At 37.8% G+C, this 15,794-nt stretch overlaps 1 protein-coding gene across 8 annotated transcripts in view; it reads left to right on the plus strand.

Moving 5' to 3' along the window:
• NCALD (neurocalcin delta) overlaps positions 1–15,794 on the plus strand; it is a 432,634-nt gene that overhangs the window by 344,327 nt on the left and 72,513 nt on the right. Inside the window, exon 1 of one of the 8 annotated variants that reach the window (XM_036830307.1) lies at positions 9,451–9,620. The exons of the other annotated variants lie outside the window; for them this stretch is intronic. The gene's annotated coding sequence lies outside the window, so the exon portion shown is untranslated. Of the gene's footprint in view, positions 1–9,450; positions 9,621–15,794 lie in introns of those variants that run through there. 8 annotated transcript variants of the gene reach the window in all.

The raw sequence follows: 15,794 nt of genomic DNA on the forward strand, positions 1-15,794 counted from the left end.
ATCAGTTAATGTAAAAGATTATCCAACATCAACAGCTATAAACATAAAATACATCAGCATATAACTTACGTGCACTCATAGTAAATATGATTTAATAGAGATAAGTTTGATTTATTTGGCAAATTTACTTGAGCCCATTCATCGCTAGAAAATTTTGTGATTAACTCAACATTTTTGGTTTTGTTTTTCCTTCCTTTGCCTTTTTGGGAGGTTGAGGGGAGGCTCTCTCTTCTCTGTTAGCAGGAAGAAAAAGGAAACATTTCTTTCTCAGCATTTTGAGGAGTCACTCAACATTTATTGAGCATTCGTGTTCTGGTCCTTGTGCTATTAACCATAGAGTTGTAGAGATGAATAAGATTCATCCTTTCCCTGAAGGTCTTAGACTTATCAGAGTCAGACAGATAAGTAAGAAATGACATATACATTGAGCCACTGACCCTGTCACAGGGTATTAGAATTTTTAAAAACCTTAAAGTTTATAATCCTCACAACTACCTTAGGATGTAGGCACTGAGGCTCAGAGCACTTGAGTAACTTGCCCAGATGAGATTTGAACCCAGTGCTTCCAAAAAATAGGTCTGTGGCCTTCCCACTAATGCTGAGACAGGGATACAGCACATTTCTGCCTAGAAACATTAAATAAAAGGCTGATTATAGTTGTCTACTCATTGCCTAAAACACCTGTTAATTCAGGTATGTGAACCCAAGTCAGAATGCTTGTTTAGTGGCATTTAACTGTTATTTCCGGCAAAGTGGTCAAACTAATAATAAGCAGCCCTGACATTCATACAGCAAGTGAAAACTATGGTGCAGAAGTATTTTTGAATGGGTATTTTTAAATTAAGTGAATCATTTTCACCTAAAAAAATAAGTTATTATTTTAAAAAGAAAATGACTCATATTCTCTTCAATGTGGTGGGCTGTGATTGGAGAAGGCCCTCATATGTATTTCCTATGATATTTTTACCTACATTTGGAATAATTAGCCAAATGGGTAGAAACCTGAGCTCCAAAGAGATCATTGTCACAATTTCTACCCTGCAAGAGACCAGTGACTTCCTTAGCTGTAAGAGGAATCTCTAATTCTAGACAGTTTTCAAAGGGAAATGAGTGATGGCAGGTTGGAAGCATGCTATACAAAAAAGGATTACATGTATCCACTTTTCATTTTGAAGGTCAGTCCACTGATAATTTTAACTTATAATATGAGTGTCCAAGTCAGTATACATTAAGTATACTAGTCTTTTTATTTTTTTATTTTTTTTAATTTTTTTTTTTAGTCTTTAAAAAAAAAAAAATCTTTATTGGAGTATAATTGCTTTACAACGTTGTGTTAGTTTCTGCTGTATAACAAAGTTCATCATCTATATGTATACATATATCCCCATATCCCCTCCCTCTTGTGTCTCCCTCCCACCCTCCCTATCCCACCCCTCTAGGTGGTCACAAAGCACCAAGCTGATCTCCCTGTGCTATGCAGCTCCTTCCCACTAGCTCGCTGTTTTACATTTGGTAGTGTATATATGTCAATGCTACTCTCTCACTTCGTCCCATCTTACCCTTCCCCCTCCCCGTGTCCTCAAGTCCATTCTCTGCATCTGTGTCTTTATTCCTGTCCTGCCCCTAGGTTCACCAGAAACATTTTTTTTTTTTTTTAGATTCCATATATATGTGTTAGCATATGGTATTTGTTTTTCTCTTTCTGACTTAACTTCATTCTGTATGACAGACTCTGGGTCCATCCAGCTCACTACAAATACCTCAGTTTTTTTTCTTTTTATGGCTGAGTAGTATTCCATTGTATATATGCACCACATCTTCTTTATCCATTCATCTGTCGATAGACACTTCCATGTCCTGGCTATTGTAAAGAGTGCTGCAGTGAACATTGTGGTACATGTCTCTTTTTGAATTACGGTTTTCTCAGGGTATGTGCCCAGTAGTGGGATTGCTGGGTGGTATGGTAGTTCTATTTTGAATTTTTTAAGGAACCTCCATACTGTCCTACATAGTGGCTGTATTAATTTACATTCCCACCAACGGTGCAAAAGGGTTCCCTTTTCTCCACACCCTCTCCAGCATTTATTGTTTGTAGATTTTTTGATGATGGCCATTCTGACTGGTATGAGGTGATACCTCATTGTAATTTTGATTTGCATTTCTCAAATGATTAGTGATGTTGAGCACACTTTCATGTATTTGTTGGCAATCTGTATATCTTCTTTGGAGAAATGTCTGTTTAGGTCTTCTGCCCATTTTTGGATTGGGTTGTTTGTTATTTTCATACTGAGCTGCATGAGCTGCTTGTAAATTTTAGAAATTAATCCTTTGTCACTTGCTTCGTTCGCAAATATTTTCTCCCATTCTGAGGGTTGTCTTTTCGTCTTGTTTATAGTTTCCTTTGCTGAGCAAAAAGCTTGTAAGTTTGATTAGGTCTCATTTGTTTATTTTTGTTATTTCCATTCCTCCAGGAGGTGGGTCAAAAAGAATCTTGCTGTGATTTATGTCGTAGAGTGTTCTGCCTATGTTTTCCTCTAAGAGTTTTATAGTCTCTGGCCATATATTTAGGTTTTTAATCCATTTTGAGTTTACTTTTGTGTACAATGTTAGGAAGTGTTCTAATTTCATTCTTCTACATGTAGCTGTCCAGTTTTCCCAGCACCACTTATTGGAGAGGCTGTCTTTTCTCCACTGTACAGTCTTGCCTCCTTTATCAAAGATAAGGTGACCGTGTGTGTGTGGGTTTATCTTTGGGCTTTCTATCCTGTTCCATTGATCTATATTTCTGTTTTTGTACCAGTACCATACTGTCTTGATTACTGTAGCTTTGTAGTATAGTCTGAATTCAGGGAGCCTGATTCCTCCAGCTCCATTTTTCTCTCTCATGATTGCATTGGCTATTCGGGGTCTTTTGTGTTTCCATACAAATTGTGAAATTTTTTGTTCTAGTTCTGTGAAAAATGCCATTGGTAGTTTGATACGGATCGCATTGAATCTGTAGACTGCTTTGGGTAGTATAGTCATTTTCACAATGTTGATTCTTCCAATCCAAGAACATGGTATATCTCTCCATCTGTTTGTATCGTCTTTAATTTCTCTCATCAGTGTCTTATAGTTTTCTGCAGACAGGTCTTTTGTCTCCCTAGGTAGGTTTCTTCCTAGGTATTTTATACTTTTTATTGCAATGGTAAATGGGAGTGTTTCCTTAATTTCTTTCAGATTTTTCGTCCGTAGTGTATATGAATGCAAGAGATTTCTGTGCATTAATTTTGTATGCTGCTACTTTACCAGATTCATTGATTAGCTCTAGTAGTTTTCTGGTAGCATCTTTAGGATTCTCTATGTATAGTATCATGTCATCTGCAAACAGTGACAGTTTTATTTCTTCTTTTCCAATTTGTATTCCTTTTATTTCTTTTTCTTCTCTAATTGCCGTGGCTAAAACTTCCAAAACTATGTTGAATAATAGTGGTGAGAGTGCGCAACCTTGTCTTGTTCCTGATCTTAGAGGAAATGGTTTCAGTTTTTCACTATTGAGAATGATGTTGGCTGTGGGTTTGTCATATATGGCCTTTATTATGTTGAGGTAAATTCCCTCTGTGCCTACTTTCTGGAGAGTGTTTGTCATAAATGGGTGTTGAATTTTGTCGAAAGCCTTTTCTGCATCTGTTGAGATGATCATATGGTTTTTATTCTTCAATTTGTTAATATGCTGTATCACACTGATTGATTTGCTTACATTGAGGAATCCTTGCATTCCTGGGATAAACCCCACTTGATCATGGTGTGTGATCCTTTTAATGTGCTGTTGGCTTCTGTTTGCTAGTATTTTGTTGAGGCTTTTTGCATCTATGTTCATCAGTGATATTGGTCTGTAGTTTTCTTTTTTTGTGACATCTTTGTCTGGTTTTGGTATCAGGGTGATGGTGGCCTTGTAGAATGAGTTTGGGAGTGTTCCTCCCTCTGCTATATTTTGGAAACGTTTGAGAAGGATAGGTGTTAGCTCCTCTCTAAATATTTGGTAGAATTGGCCTGTGAAGCTGTCTGGTCCTGGGCTTTTGTTTGTTGGAAAATGTTTAATCAAAGTTTCAATTTCATTGCTTGTGATTGGCCTGTTTATATTTTCTGTTTCTTCCTGGTTCAGTCTTGGAAGGTTGTGCTTTTCTAAGAATTTGTCCATTTCTTCCAGGTTGTCCATTGTATTGGCATATAGTTGCTTGTAGTAATCTCTCATGATCCTTTGTATTTCTGTGGTGTCAGTTGTTACTTCTCCTTTTTCATTTCTAATTCTGTTGTTTTGGGTCTTCTCCCTTTTTTTCCTGATGAGTCTGGCTAATGGTTTATCAATTTTGTTTATCTTCTCAAAGAACCAGCTTTTAGTTTTATTGATCTTTGCTATTGTTTCCTTCATTTTGTTTTCATTGATTTCTGATCTGATCTTTATGATTTCTTTCCTTCTGCTAACTTTGGGTTTTTTTGGTCATTCTTCTTCTTCTATCTCTAATTGCTTTAAGCGTAAGGTTAGATTGTTTATTTGAGATTTTTCTTGTTTCTTGAGGTAGGACTGTATTGCTATCAGCTTCCCTCTTAGAACTACTTTTGCTGCATCCCATAGGTTTTGAGTCATCGTGTTTTCATTGTCATTTGTTTCTAGGTATTTTTTGATTTCCTCTTTGATTTCCTCTGTGATCTCTTGTTTATTTAGTAGCAAATTGTTTAGCCTCCATGTGTTTGTATTTTTTACAGTTTTTTTCCTGTAATTGATGTCTAGTCTCATAGCATTGTGGTCAGAAAAGATGCTTGATATGTTTTCAATTTTCTTAAATTTACCAAGGCTTGATTTGTGATCCAAGATATGATCTATCCTGGAGAATGTTCCATGAGCACTTGAGAAGAAAGTGTATTCTGTTGCTTTTGGATGAAATGTGCTATAAATATCAATTAAGTCCATCTTGTCTAATGTGTAATTTAAGGCTTGTGTTTCCTTATTTATTTTCATTTTGGAGCATCTGTCCATTAGTGAAAGTCGAGTGTTAAAGTCCCCTACTCTTATTGTGTTACTGTGTTACTGTCGATTTCCCCCTTTATGGCTGTTAGCATTTGCCTTATGTATTGAGGTGCTCCTATGTTGGGTGCATATATATTTATAATTGTTATATCTTCTTCTTGGATTGATCCCTTGATCATTATGTAGTGTCCTTCTTTGTCTCTTGTAATAGTCTTTATTTTAAAGTCAATTTTGTCTGATATGAGAATTGCTACTCCAGCTTTCCTTTGATATCCATTTGCATGGAATATCTTTTTCCATCCCCTCACTTTCAGTCTGTATGTGTCCCTAGGTCTGAAGTGGGTCTCTTGTAGATAACATATATACGGGTCTTGTTTTTGTATCCATTCAACCCATCTATGCCTTTTGGTTGGAGCATTTAATCCATTTACATTTAAGGTAATTATTGATATGTGTGTTCCTATTACCATTTTCTTAATTGTTTTGGGTTTGTTACTGTAGGTCTTTTCCTTCTCTTGTGTTTCCTGCTTAGAGAAGTTCCTTTAGCCTTTGTTGTAAAGCTGGTTTGGTGGTGCTGAAATCTTTTAGCTTTTGCTTGTCTGTAAAGGTTTTAATTTCTCCATCAAATCTGAATGAGATCCTTGCTGGGTAGAGTAATCTTGGCTGTAGGTTTTTCCCTTGCATCACTTTAAATATGTCCTGCCACTCCCTTCTGGCTTGCAGAGGTTCTGCTGAAAGATCAGCTGTTAACCTTATGGAGATTTCCTTGTATGTTATTTGTTGCTTTTCCCTTGCTGCTTTTAATATTTTTTCTTTGTATTTAATTTTTGATAGTTTGATTAATATGTGTCTTGGTGTGTTTCTCCTTGGATTTATCCTGTATGGGACTCTCTGCACTTCCTGGACTTGATTGACTATTTCCTTTAGCATGTTAGGGAAGTTTTCAACTATAATCTCTTGAAATGTCTCAGACCCTTTCTTTTTCTCTTCTTTTTCTGGGACCCTATAGTTCGAATGTTGGTGCATTTAATGTTATCCCAGAGGTCTCTGAGACTGTCCTCAATTCTTTTCATTCTTTTTTCTTTATTCTGCTCTGGTGTAGTTATTTCCACTATTTTATATTCCAGGTCACTTATCCATTCCTCTGCCTCAGTTATTCTGCTATTGATTCCTTGTAGAGAATTTTTAATTTCAGTTATTGTGTTGTTCATCATTGTTTGCTCTTTAGTTCTTCTAGGTCCTTATTAAACATTTCTTGTATTTTCTCCATTCTATTTCCAAGATTTTGGGTTGTCTTTACTATTATTACTCTGAATTCTTTTTCAGGTAGACTGCCTATTTCCTCTGCATTTGTTTGGTCTGGTGAGTTTTTATCTTGCTCCTTCATCTGCTGCATATTTCTCTGTCTTATTTTGTTTAACTTACTGTGTTTGGGGTCTCCTTTTCGCAGGCTGCAGGTTCGTAGTTCCCATTGTTTTTGGTGTCTGCCCCCAGTGGGTGAGGTTGGTTCAGTGGCTTGTGTTGGTTTCCTGGTGGAGGGGACTGGTGCCTGTGTTCTGGTGGGTGTGGCTGGACCTTGTCTTTCTGGTGGGCAGGGCCACATCCAGTGGTGTGTTTTGGGGTGTCTGTGAACTTAGTATGATTTGAGGCAGCCTCTCTGCTAATGGGTGGGGTTGTGTTCCTGTCTTGCTAGTTGTTTGGCATGGGGCATCCAGCACTGGACCTTGCTGGCCACTGGGTGGATCTGGGACTTAGCGTTGAGACGGAGATCTCTGGGAGGACTCTCACCAATTGGTAGTACGTGGGGCCGGGAGGTCTCTGGTGGACCAATGTCCTGAGCTCAGCTCCCCCACCTCAGAGGCTCAGGTGTGACACCAGGCCAGGGCATCAAGACCCTGTCAGCCACACGGCTCAGAACAAAAGGGAGAAAAAAAGAAAGAAAAATTATAATAATAATAAAATAATTTAAAACATTTTTTTAATTTATTAAAATAAAAAAAATAATTAAAAAAAGAGAGCAACCAAACCAATAAACAAATCTCCAATGATAACAAGCGCTAAAAAGTAAACTAAGATAAACATAAAAATTAGAAACAAATTAGTCGCAGACAGCAAACCCCAAGTCCACCACCTCAATTTTGTGATGATTCATATTCTATTCAGGTATTCCACAGATGCAGGGTACATCAAGTTGATTGTGGGGATTTAATCTGCTGCTCCTGAGGCTGCACGGAGAAATTTCCCTTTCTCTTCTTTGTTTGCACAGCTCCTGGGCTTCAGCTTTGGTTTTGGCCCTGCTCTGTGTGTAGGTCGCCTTCAGGCATCTTTTGGGAAGTCTGGGTCTTCTGCCAGTGTTCAGGAGGTGTTCTGTAGGATTTGTTCCACATGTAGGTGTATTTTTGTTGTACTTGTGGGGAGGAAGGTGATCTCCACGTCTTACTCCTCCGCCATCTTGAAGATCCCCCTCTATTTAGTCTTAAAAATGATAGAAGATTCAAAATAAAAAGGTGTTAGTATTTGTTGAATTTTAAACTAAGTTAAGGCCAGAATTTTAGGAATTTTTAGAACTGATAACTTCTTGTTTCAGAGGACATCACCTATTGGCAAACTGTGGTACTGCAGTTTCACTGCATAAAGAGGAAGAGATGATCAGGCAGCCATGGATTTGGAGTCAAAGAGCTGGTAAAGCAGGCAGCTCAGAGAACATGGGGCCCTGGAAGTCTAGAAGGAAATGCTTTCTCTCCTCTCTTCCCATTCCCCTCATTGCTGTGATGTACATTTCTGACAGAGAACCAGAACTATAACCTGAACAAATTACATATTTGTGAATTGTGACTGTTGCTGAAATCTACCACTGGTGTGACATCCTGACCCATTTAGATAGACATTGGATTCAATGAGCCAATTGTCCTTGTGCTAACAGGTAAATTCCTAGCTATCATTAATCTGAAATTAAAGAGGGGAGCATTCATTATAGCATTGCACTTTGATTTTACTTTTGCAGTGCTATAGCTGATAGCATCAGGAAAATAACTTTTCAAATAAAAATGTATCTTTTCTCCCAGGTGGGGCTGGGACAGAAGTGAAGGGAGAGGAAGATGGAACAGGGGGATTCTATGGTCAGTTTGAACGTTACTCTTACTGTGCTGGAAGTAATTCCTGACTCTAACTGCAGAAATTTCATTCTTTTGCAGTGACATAAATGTAGTCTGCTCAGCTGGTTTAGTTTCCATTTATATTTTGTAGCACCCCAGAGCTACTTTTTTTCTTTTTTAAAGAAGCCAGCAGAAGCCAGCCAGAAGAAATCCTGATAACTTGAGCATGGGAAGGTCCTTAGGATTTTGAGAGCAATCTCTTCTCCCTGCCTTTTAACCTCTTTCCCCTTTGAATGGTATATGTTTCAATGGATGTATTTTTCAGAGTACCTTCCTCTGCATTTTATTTCATCTTATTTAATGGACTTCCTATTAATTAAGAGGGAGAATGAACTAGGAAATAAGCACGGTGTGGAGTTAGAAGTAAGGTAGGGTTGTCCTAAAGGAAATGAAGCTGAAGTTAGAAAATGTGCCGGCCCTTCCTTTTATTCTGCTGTCCTAGGCTTTCACTGAAGTTTGTGTTTGGGGACACCCATTTACTCCATGCTGAGTCCCAAAGGGATGTGCACAAGAGCATTTAGAAGGGGAGGATTTGGCACCTGTATGGTGACCCCCAAAGTAAAAGTCCAAAAAAGTTTAAAATGTAAAGTATTTTAAAGTAGCACTGTTTTGAAACTCTTTTGGTCGTTCATCCTTGCATAGACATTTTGCAATGCAGGGATCCTGAATTCATCTCACCTGATTCCCCATCCTAGTTGATGTGAGGCTCATTAGACTCTCATCTGACTCAGGGCCACCACGCCCCATGTTTCTTCTCTTTCTTTCCATTACTAGCCTGGTCTCAGTACATTGATGTGGATTCTTATTATATCATTTTAAAAATATCTTTTCTTCCAGCTCCCCTTGAGCTTCTGTTTTTATCCATTTACTTACAAATAGATTTAATTAGCTTGGAATACTACCCCCAGAATTTCTTAGTTCTTTCCTTCTGTTCTACAGAGAGAGACACAAACTTCGTGCTGGTGACAGTGAGACCAATGGGAACTTCAGAGGGGCATGCATTTTCTTGCCAGAAACTGTAAGGAACAGCCTTGAAGAGGAAAGTCGTAGGCACTCTTTAGTCACCACTTCAAGGGTTGAGGTTGCTGGGTAGCTGTCCGTGATGGTTGTGGGGTGTGTGCATGCACACACACACACACACACACACACTCACTCACATGCACTCACAAACACATACACATCACAGTGACAGATGACCCATTGAAATAATTTCAGAGCTGTTCTGTGGTTGCTACGACAACCAATGCTCTCTTGGCTTTCATCTGGCCATGTGACAGGGACTTTGACGTCAGCCGGAGGCAGAGTCTGTGGCTGAGTCCACACAGGCAAAGGCCTGTGAGAATCTGGTGGATGCTGGCCGCGCGCGCTGCTGCTCTCAACGCTGCTGCCGCTGCTGCTTCTGCGTCCCAGGGGCTGCGGAGCATGGACTGTTAAATCCTGCACTTCTTCTGTGTGAGGTAATTAGCTTGCTTTATATGCAATAGTTAGATGTGTTTGTAGATCATTGTGGTTTTCCCCTCTCTCTTACCTCTTACAAGTTTGTCTTCATGAACAATTATTGTTGTACCAGGAGAAAAATGTGAAGCAGCTTCTAGTTGTTAATTTTGGGTGGAATCTCTGGCATTTGGTTAAATTTGGATTCATGTTCTGTGAAGTAGGTTAAAATATAACCGCCTTTCTTGTTCAACACTTGCTAACATGACATTATTTAGAGATACAGGTTTTGCAGCTTGAGCCAAATATTCCCCGTTGAATTCCAGGAATCCTCCCTTCAGTATTGCTTTGGGTTTAAAGACTCCAGCATAGCCTTGCAATATGTTGCTAACTTTGTTTTTTTTTTTTTTTATATTTTCTACCATATTCTGAATCAGCCGAGAGTAGTTTGGTATTTGGTTTCTGTCTTGTCTGTAGCATTCGTAATTAGCAACAATAGGCACGGCGGGAAAGAACATTATACTTTGAAACAAAAGTTGGGGTTCTTCTAGTAAATAAAGTATTCTGAAAATACCAGGGAAAACTGTCAAGAGCTTCCTGTTTAGAGAAAAATAATCCGCAGTATGCCAAGGAAGTTGGGGTGGAACCTCTGACATGTGCTCATGCAGTTGCTTTTTGGTTCTTAGAGCAAAGTGCACATTTTCAGTATCTTCCTCTGAAAATTCAGCTGTGAAGAGAATAGCATTGGATGGTCTTCACTAAGGAGGCATGTAAGCTATTTTTATATTTAAAAATTGAAATAATTACCTAGAGAAGAAAACAGTAGCCTTAAAACTAAATTATCATTGGTAGATCTACTTTAATTCAAACACAGATATAAATAGCCACTAAAAATCGCTCTAGATCTTGAATGAGTAATTTGATAACTGTGATTAATAAAGCTTTTAATCTCTATTCCTATAACAATATATACTGCAAATGGGAGGGGGGTTTGCATTGTTGTAGTTTATTTCTTTCCCAAGTTTAGTAATTTTGAATTTTCCATTATTGCACACAAGTTGGATGGTTTTTGTAGCTTGTAATTCAACAAAAACCTCTGGTACTGAAGTTGATCGAGCCTAGATTTATAAGCAGGTATCTAAATCTTACAAATTTAACTGGAAAAAAAGGCAAATTTTAGAGCAGCACAAGTAATATACCTACTATTTTGATGAATAGAAAAATAATGGTTTAACTATGTAAATGAAGAATACACATTTTATAGTATGTGAGTTACATATCAATTTTACAGTATGTGAGTTATATATCAATATAGCAAGAATATATTATTCTTTTCTACATTCTTTATTAGTTTCTGAATTCTGATCACCTTTATTTTACTCTTGGAGATGAACATTTTGAACAGTATTTAGCTTCAGTAATAAGTGAATAATTGTGAGTGTATAAATAATTTCTCAGTAGCTTTCAGTGAGTGAATATTCATTTAACTTGCTGGCATTTGATATGTCTATTTTTGGCCAGAGTCTCCATGGAGGATTTTCCAAAAAGTCTTAATGTGCTTACACTCGAGGCACATCTACTGAGGCGTTATCTCATTGTTTAATTTATCTCATAATTATAATAACTCAGAGGCCCTATTCTTAACACTCCTAGAAATATGTTAATTGATTTGCAGTATTTCAAGTGAGCATGAGTAGGACCCGTAGCCAGTAGCACTGTCATTTAAAAGCGGTCTTTGATGGGGTACTTTGATGTTTGCTTCTTTTACTCAAAATAAGGGATTTTCGTTATAGTTTTTCCAGGTAGTGAAGATTTTCTTGATGCTCTCTCTATGTTTTAAAGTTATAAAATGATTGTATTCAGTGCCCTAATAAAACAGACTGGATTTCAGCAATACGAAATGAGTGAATATTTTAGTGTTGATTGGCAAAATGACAATGATAAAGTTTATCATTAGAAGAAAACAACCTATGCTATGATGGCAGAAGTACTTTAGAATCTACAGGTCTTTTCTTATGGCAAAATAAGGGGAAAAAATGACTCTCATCAGAATCATCTATTTACAGCAATGAGACTGTGTTGATTTCAAGGTCAAGTTTGCTTCAACTTCAAAAGATACTAGCAAGGAATGATTTACTCTAGAAACCTGGATGTTGCATTATTAAATGCTTTATGTACAGTTTCAAGGGATTTTAATCTTTTGGGTGCCATGGACCTCTTTGGCAGGCTGGTGAAGCTTATAGGTTCTTCTTAGAATGATGATTTTAAATGCATGACAAAGTATGCAGGATGACAAAGGGAATTACTTTTATTGAAATACATTAACCAAATTTTTAAAATTGTGATGTGTGTGTTGTCAGTAATTCACTATTAAATAAAACAAATTAGCAGCAGTTATAATTACTACCATAGTTATAATAACTACCATAATTTTGAAGTAGTGACGAACATAAAAGGTATTTCGAGATGGCTACAGTGACTGTAATGTGATGTGAGAATATCTGTGATTTCTCTTGGCAACAAAACCACAGGTACGGTGGTTTATGCTCTACATTTTAATCTAAATTTTACTTTGAGGTTAGTGAAACTAAAGATAGAATATTTTTCCCATCCAAGTTCCTGAATCCCATGAATTCCCTCCACTCCTGAGTTAAATGATATGTAAGCTTGTGATGCTAAAAGGTCTTGGAACTGCACCGGACAAAATGCACACCACCATTTCCACATTCAGCTCTACCACATCTGATTTTTTCTCTGAATGTGTGAATTTCACAGTATTCTCTAATTTCTCTGTGAAAGGGGTGGTATCCACATCGCTACCAAATTGTAAATTTCTTTTGTTTTCCTCCTTAATCCATAAGTAGGCTTGTGTACTTGGTTGGACTGAGCTCATACCTAGTTAGACAGGGGTTAAGAGGAAAAATTTATAGTGATAACGCAAGTTATGCAAGTTATGGACCATAGAAGTAAGACTATAGCTATTTACAAAGGGACCTTTATCCAGTCAAAGAAAATAAGCAAGTAGCACTTTCATGAAGAATGCAGGATGTCATATGAGATCGTAGCTGAAGAAATATTCTAGAAGGTACTTTGTGTGCTCACAACAATTGAAATGAGCATTAAAGAATTTATGTCACTTTTCAGTTTGATGTAAAGCACATACATGCGTAAATTGATCAATTGTAATGTAAATTTCAGTTACTCTGGATAGAGCCTGCTGGTTCACCTGTCAGAGGTCCCTGGAACAGGAGACATTCATTCAAAGTGAAATGGGGAGTGGAGACACTTCCCAAGTAATCTGAACGCAAAATCTTATTTGACTTATTGGATATTCAAGAACAACACAGGAAATATTAATATTATTGTTTAGGGTGACTTATATAAGAATTGTCTCATTTCCCACGTCACTCTTAGCTAGCAGAAGATATTGCCTAATTTTCCTCTGCAGCTAACTAAGTGACTTTGCAGTTATTTGGCTGATGTCGTGTATCGCTGCCTTTCCAGCTCTGCGTTTAGTCCTTGCATCCTTTCTATTACATCAGCACCATCACCCCAGCATAAGAAAATTGGAGCTATGACATTATGCACAAGCTGGTGTTTAAACTCAATCCAAATCCCTAACATTTGAAATGGAAGCTTAGCAGTTTTTCTTCATGTGTTCTCAGGGGAATTACGAAAGAGGATTTTCCCAAACATTTCTTATTCTTTGGACTAGAAAAGAACACCTTCTTCGGGGGCTTTGAGTGTCTGTGGCACCTTGATAAAGAAACTTGGAAAAAGTCAAAAATCTCGGACTCCAGTTGGAAAGGAATGTGCCATTATTTTTCATGAAATCCACTGTTATTTTAATGGTACCCTGTGATGGAAATCAACTAGAAATAGCATTCCAAAATGCAGTATATTTTATTGTTTCCAGAAGTGATGCCATAAAAGTTAGTGCCCATTAAGACTTCGATACAAAAATTATATGATAAATATTTAAATCCAACGGAGCCATCTACTCCAAACCACAGTCTGTTCTTTTTATTTCTGCAGTGAACTTTAGGGAGTTTTTGGACATATTTCTGTAAATGCCTTTAATTAGAGACATAGCATCCCTTTAAACTTTAGTTTACATTAATGTAAAACATAGTATACTTACATCACACTCAAGTTCTATATTTGATTTTCAAGAAAGAAATCTCTAGTCTGAAAGATAGTCCAGCTGCTGCCTGTCCTAAAAGGAGGATTGTCCATATTTTCTGATCTCTGAATTCCAGTGAGTGCAGAAAACCAAAGACTGCAAACTGCTTTCATGCCAAGATGAATTCTTTTATGGATGATTCTAGAGTTGCTTGACTTTTATGAATTTAAACCCTACCCATGAGAGGTGAATGTTGAGAAGAGTGTTGTACTCTTTGGCTGACGCTCTGCTGACTCCCACAGACTTTTGTGTGATTCATACAACTAAAAGCACGACCACTTTTGTGACGGCCATATTTACAACATCCTTGGAGATAAATTTAAAAATAGCATCCCACAATAGTTATCTGATCCTGTGCCTTCCCACGTTTTACCATGGATCAGGTGAAGCATTAGGTAGCATCACTCAATCAGCAAGCATTTTATCAAGGGGCTACTGCATCCACAGTATCGTAGTAGGCATTTTGGGCTCCTCCCTCATGTGGTCTTTGAGGGATATGCCACTGGCATAAAGAGCCCAAGTTAACTTTATAGACTTCTGACTTTTGTTTGCTTGAGCTTTTATTCAAACATTCAGTCTTTCATGCATTTAATAAGTTTTGAGCACCTACTGTGTGCCAGACATTAGACTAGACACTAGGGATGCTGTGGTGAACAGGACAGACAAGGTCTCTGCCATCATGGAACTTACAGTCTAACTATATAGGGTACCTGCCCAGAGACCTAAGTGTAACAGCAGCCAAGGTTTCTCCCTCACAGCTGTGCTGGCCAGCGTAGTCAGAAAGAGAATCTTCTCTATAAGGGAAAGAAATCAAAACAAAAGAGACAAGCAAACAACCTGGGAACCATTAGATTTTACACCAGAGTCAAACCTTAGAAGAGGCATTCCCCAGCTGGTGAACAGTCAGCCTAATTTGTAAGCAGTCTGTTCATATCAGTGTCAAGGGTTCCAGATCAGTACACCCAGCCCTATTTCCAAAAGCTGTTTGTCCTCTCCTGTTCAGAAGATATATGAGACTGGTAGGGACTGACCTAGAGAATAATTTTCTTTTATGCATATACCCTGCCTTATGCAAATAACAAGAGCCATTTCATCTTATGAAAGGAATCATTAAGTTAGTTGTGCTCAAGCATATCAATCCCATCTTCCCTGTACTCCCCCAGTCAAGATAGGTTCACCGCTCTAATAAATAACCCCAAATCCCAACAGCATAATACAGTACTGTTCCTTTTTCACTCAGCCACAAATCAGATTTGGGAGACAGGCTCTGCTCCATGCAGTAATCCAGGGATTCAGGCTCCTTCCATCTAGTTAAACTGATCTGGGGACAAATCCCGTCTCTACCACTTGCAGGTGTCACTTTGGGCAAGTTACCAAAGTCACAGTTTTCTTACCTGGATAATATTAGTACCTACCTTATAGATTTTTAAGTCAGTTTACTTGGCATGGTAACTGACAGGTATTAGGTACTCAATAATGTGAACTGTTATCATTCATTTTCTACCCCTGGTAGTGCTGCCACCACCACTGTCTCCCCAGGAACCAGGAAGTACCACTGCCGAAGTTGGAGGACGTGTATCCCTGGTGTCATGAGAACAGCTGACACTTAGAGAGCTAGATAGTCTTCTAAGCTTTTTTCAAAATAACTATTGTTTTTTCTTCACAACATCCCAATTTTATAAATGAGGAAACTAAGGAACAGAGAGCTTGAGCACATTGTCCAGCATCACACAAGTATATAACAGAGCTCTGGGAATTTGGCTCTAGAGTCACTATGCTGTATTACCTTTTAAGCTGGAATATTTTTTCTAGAAAAAATATTTTTTCTAGAAGTAATGTTATATGTTGTGGCAGATTGTACACTATTGTGGGATGCTATTTTTAAATTTCTCTCCAATTTCTCTCCAATTTATAATTTATAATTTCTCTCCAATTATATCTATATCTCTCCAATTCTCAATTTATAATTTCTCTCCAATTATATCTACTCCCCCTTGCTCTTCTGGAATATTGT

The sequence above is a fragment of the Balaenoptera musculus genome, chromosome 17 (assembly GCF_009873245.2).
Source record: "Balaenoptera musculus isolate JJ_BM4_2016_0621 chromosome 17, mBalMus1.pri.v3, whole genome shotgun sequence".
Lineage (NCBI taxonomy): Eukaryota > Metazoa > Chordata > Mammalia > Artiodactyla > Balaenopteridae > Balaenoptera > Balaenoptera musculus.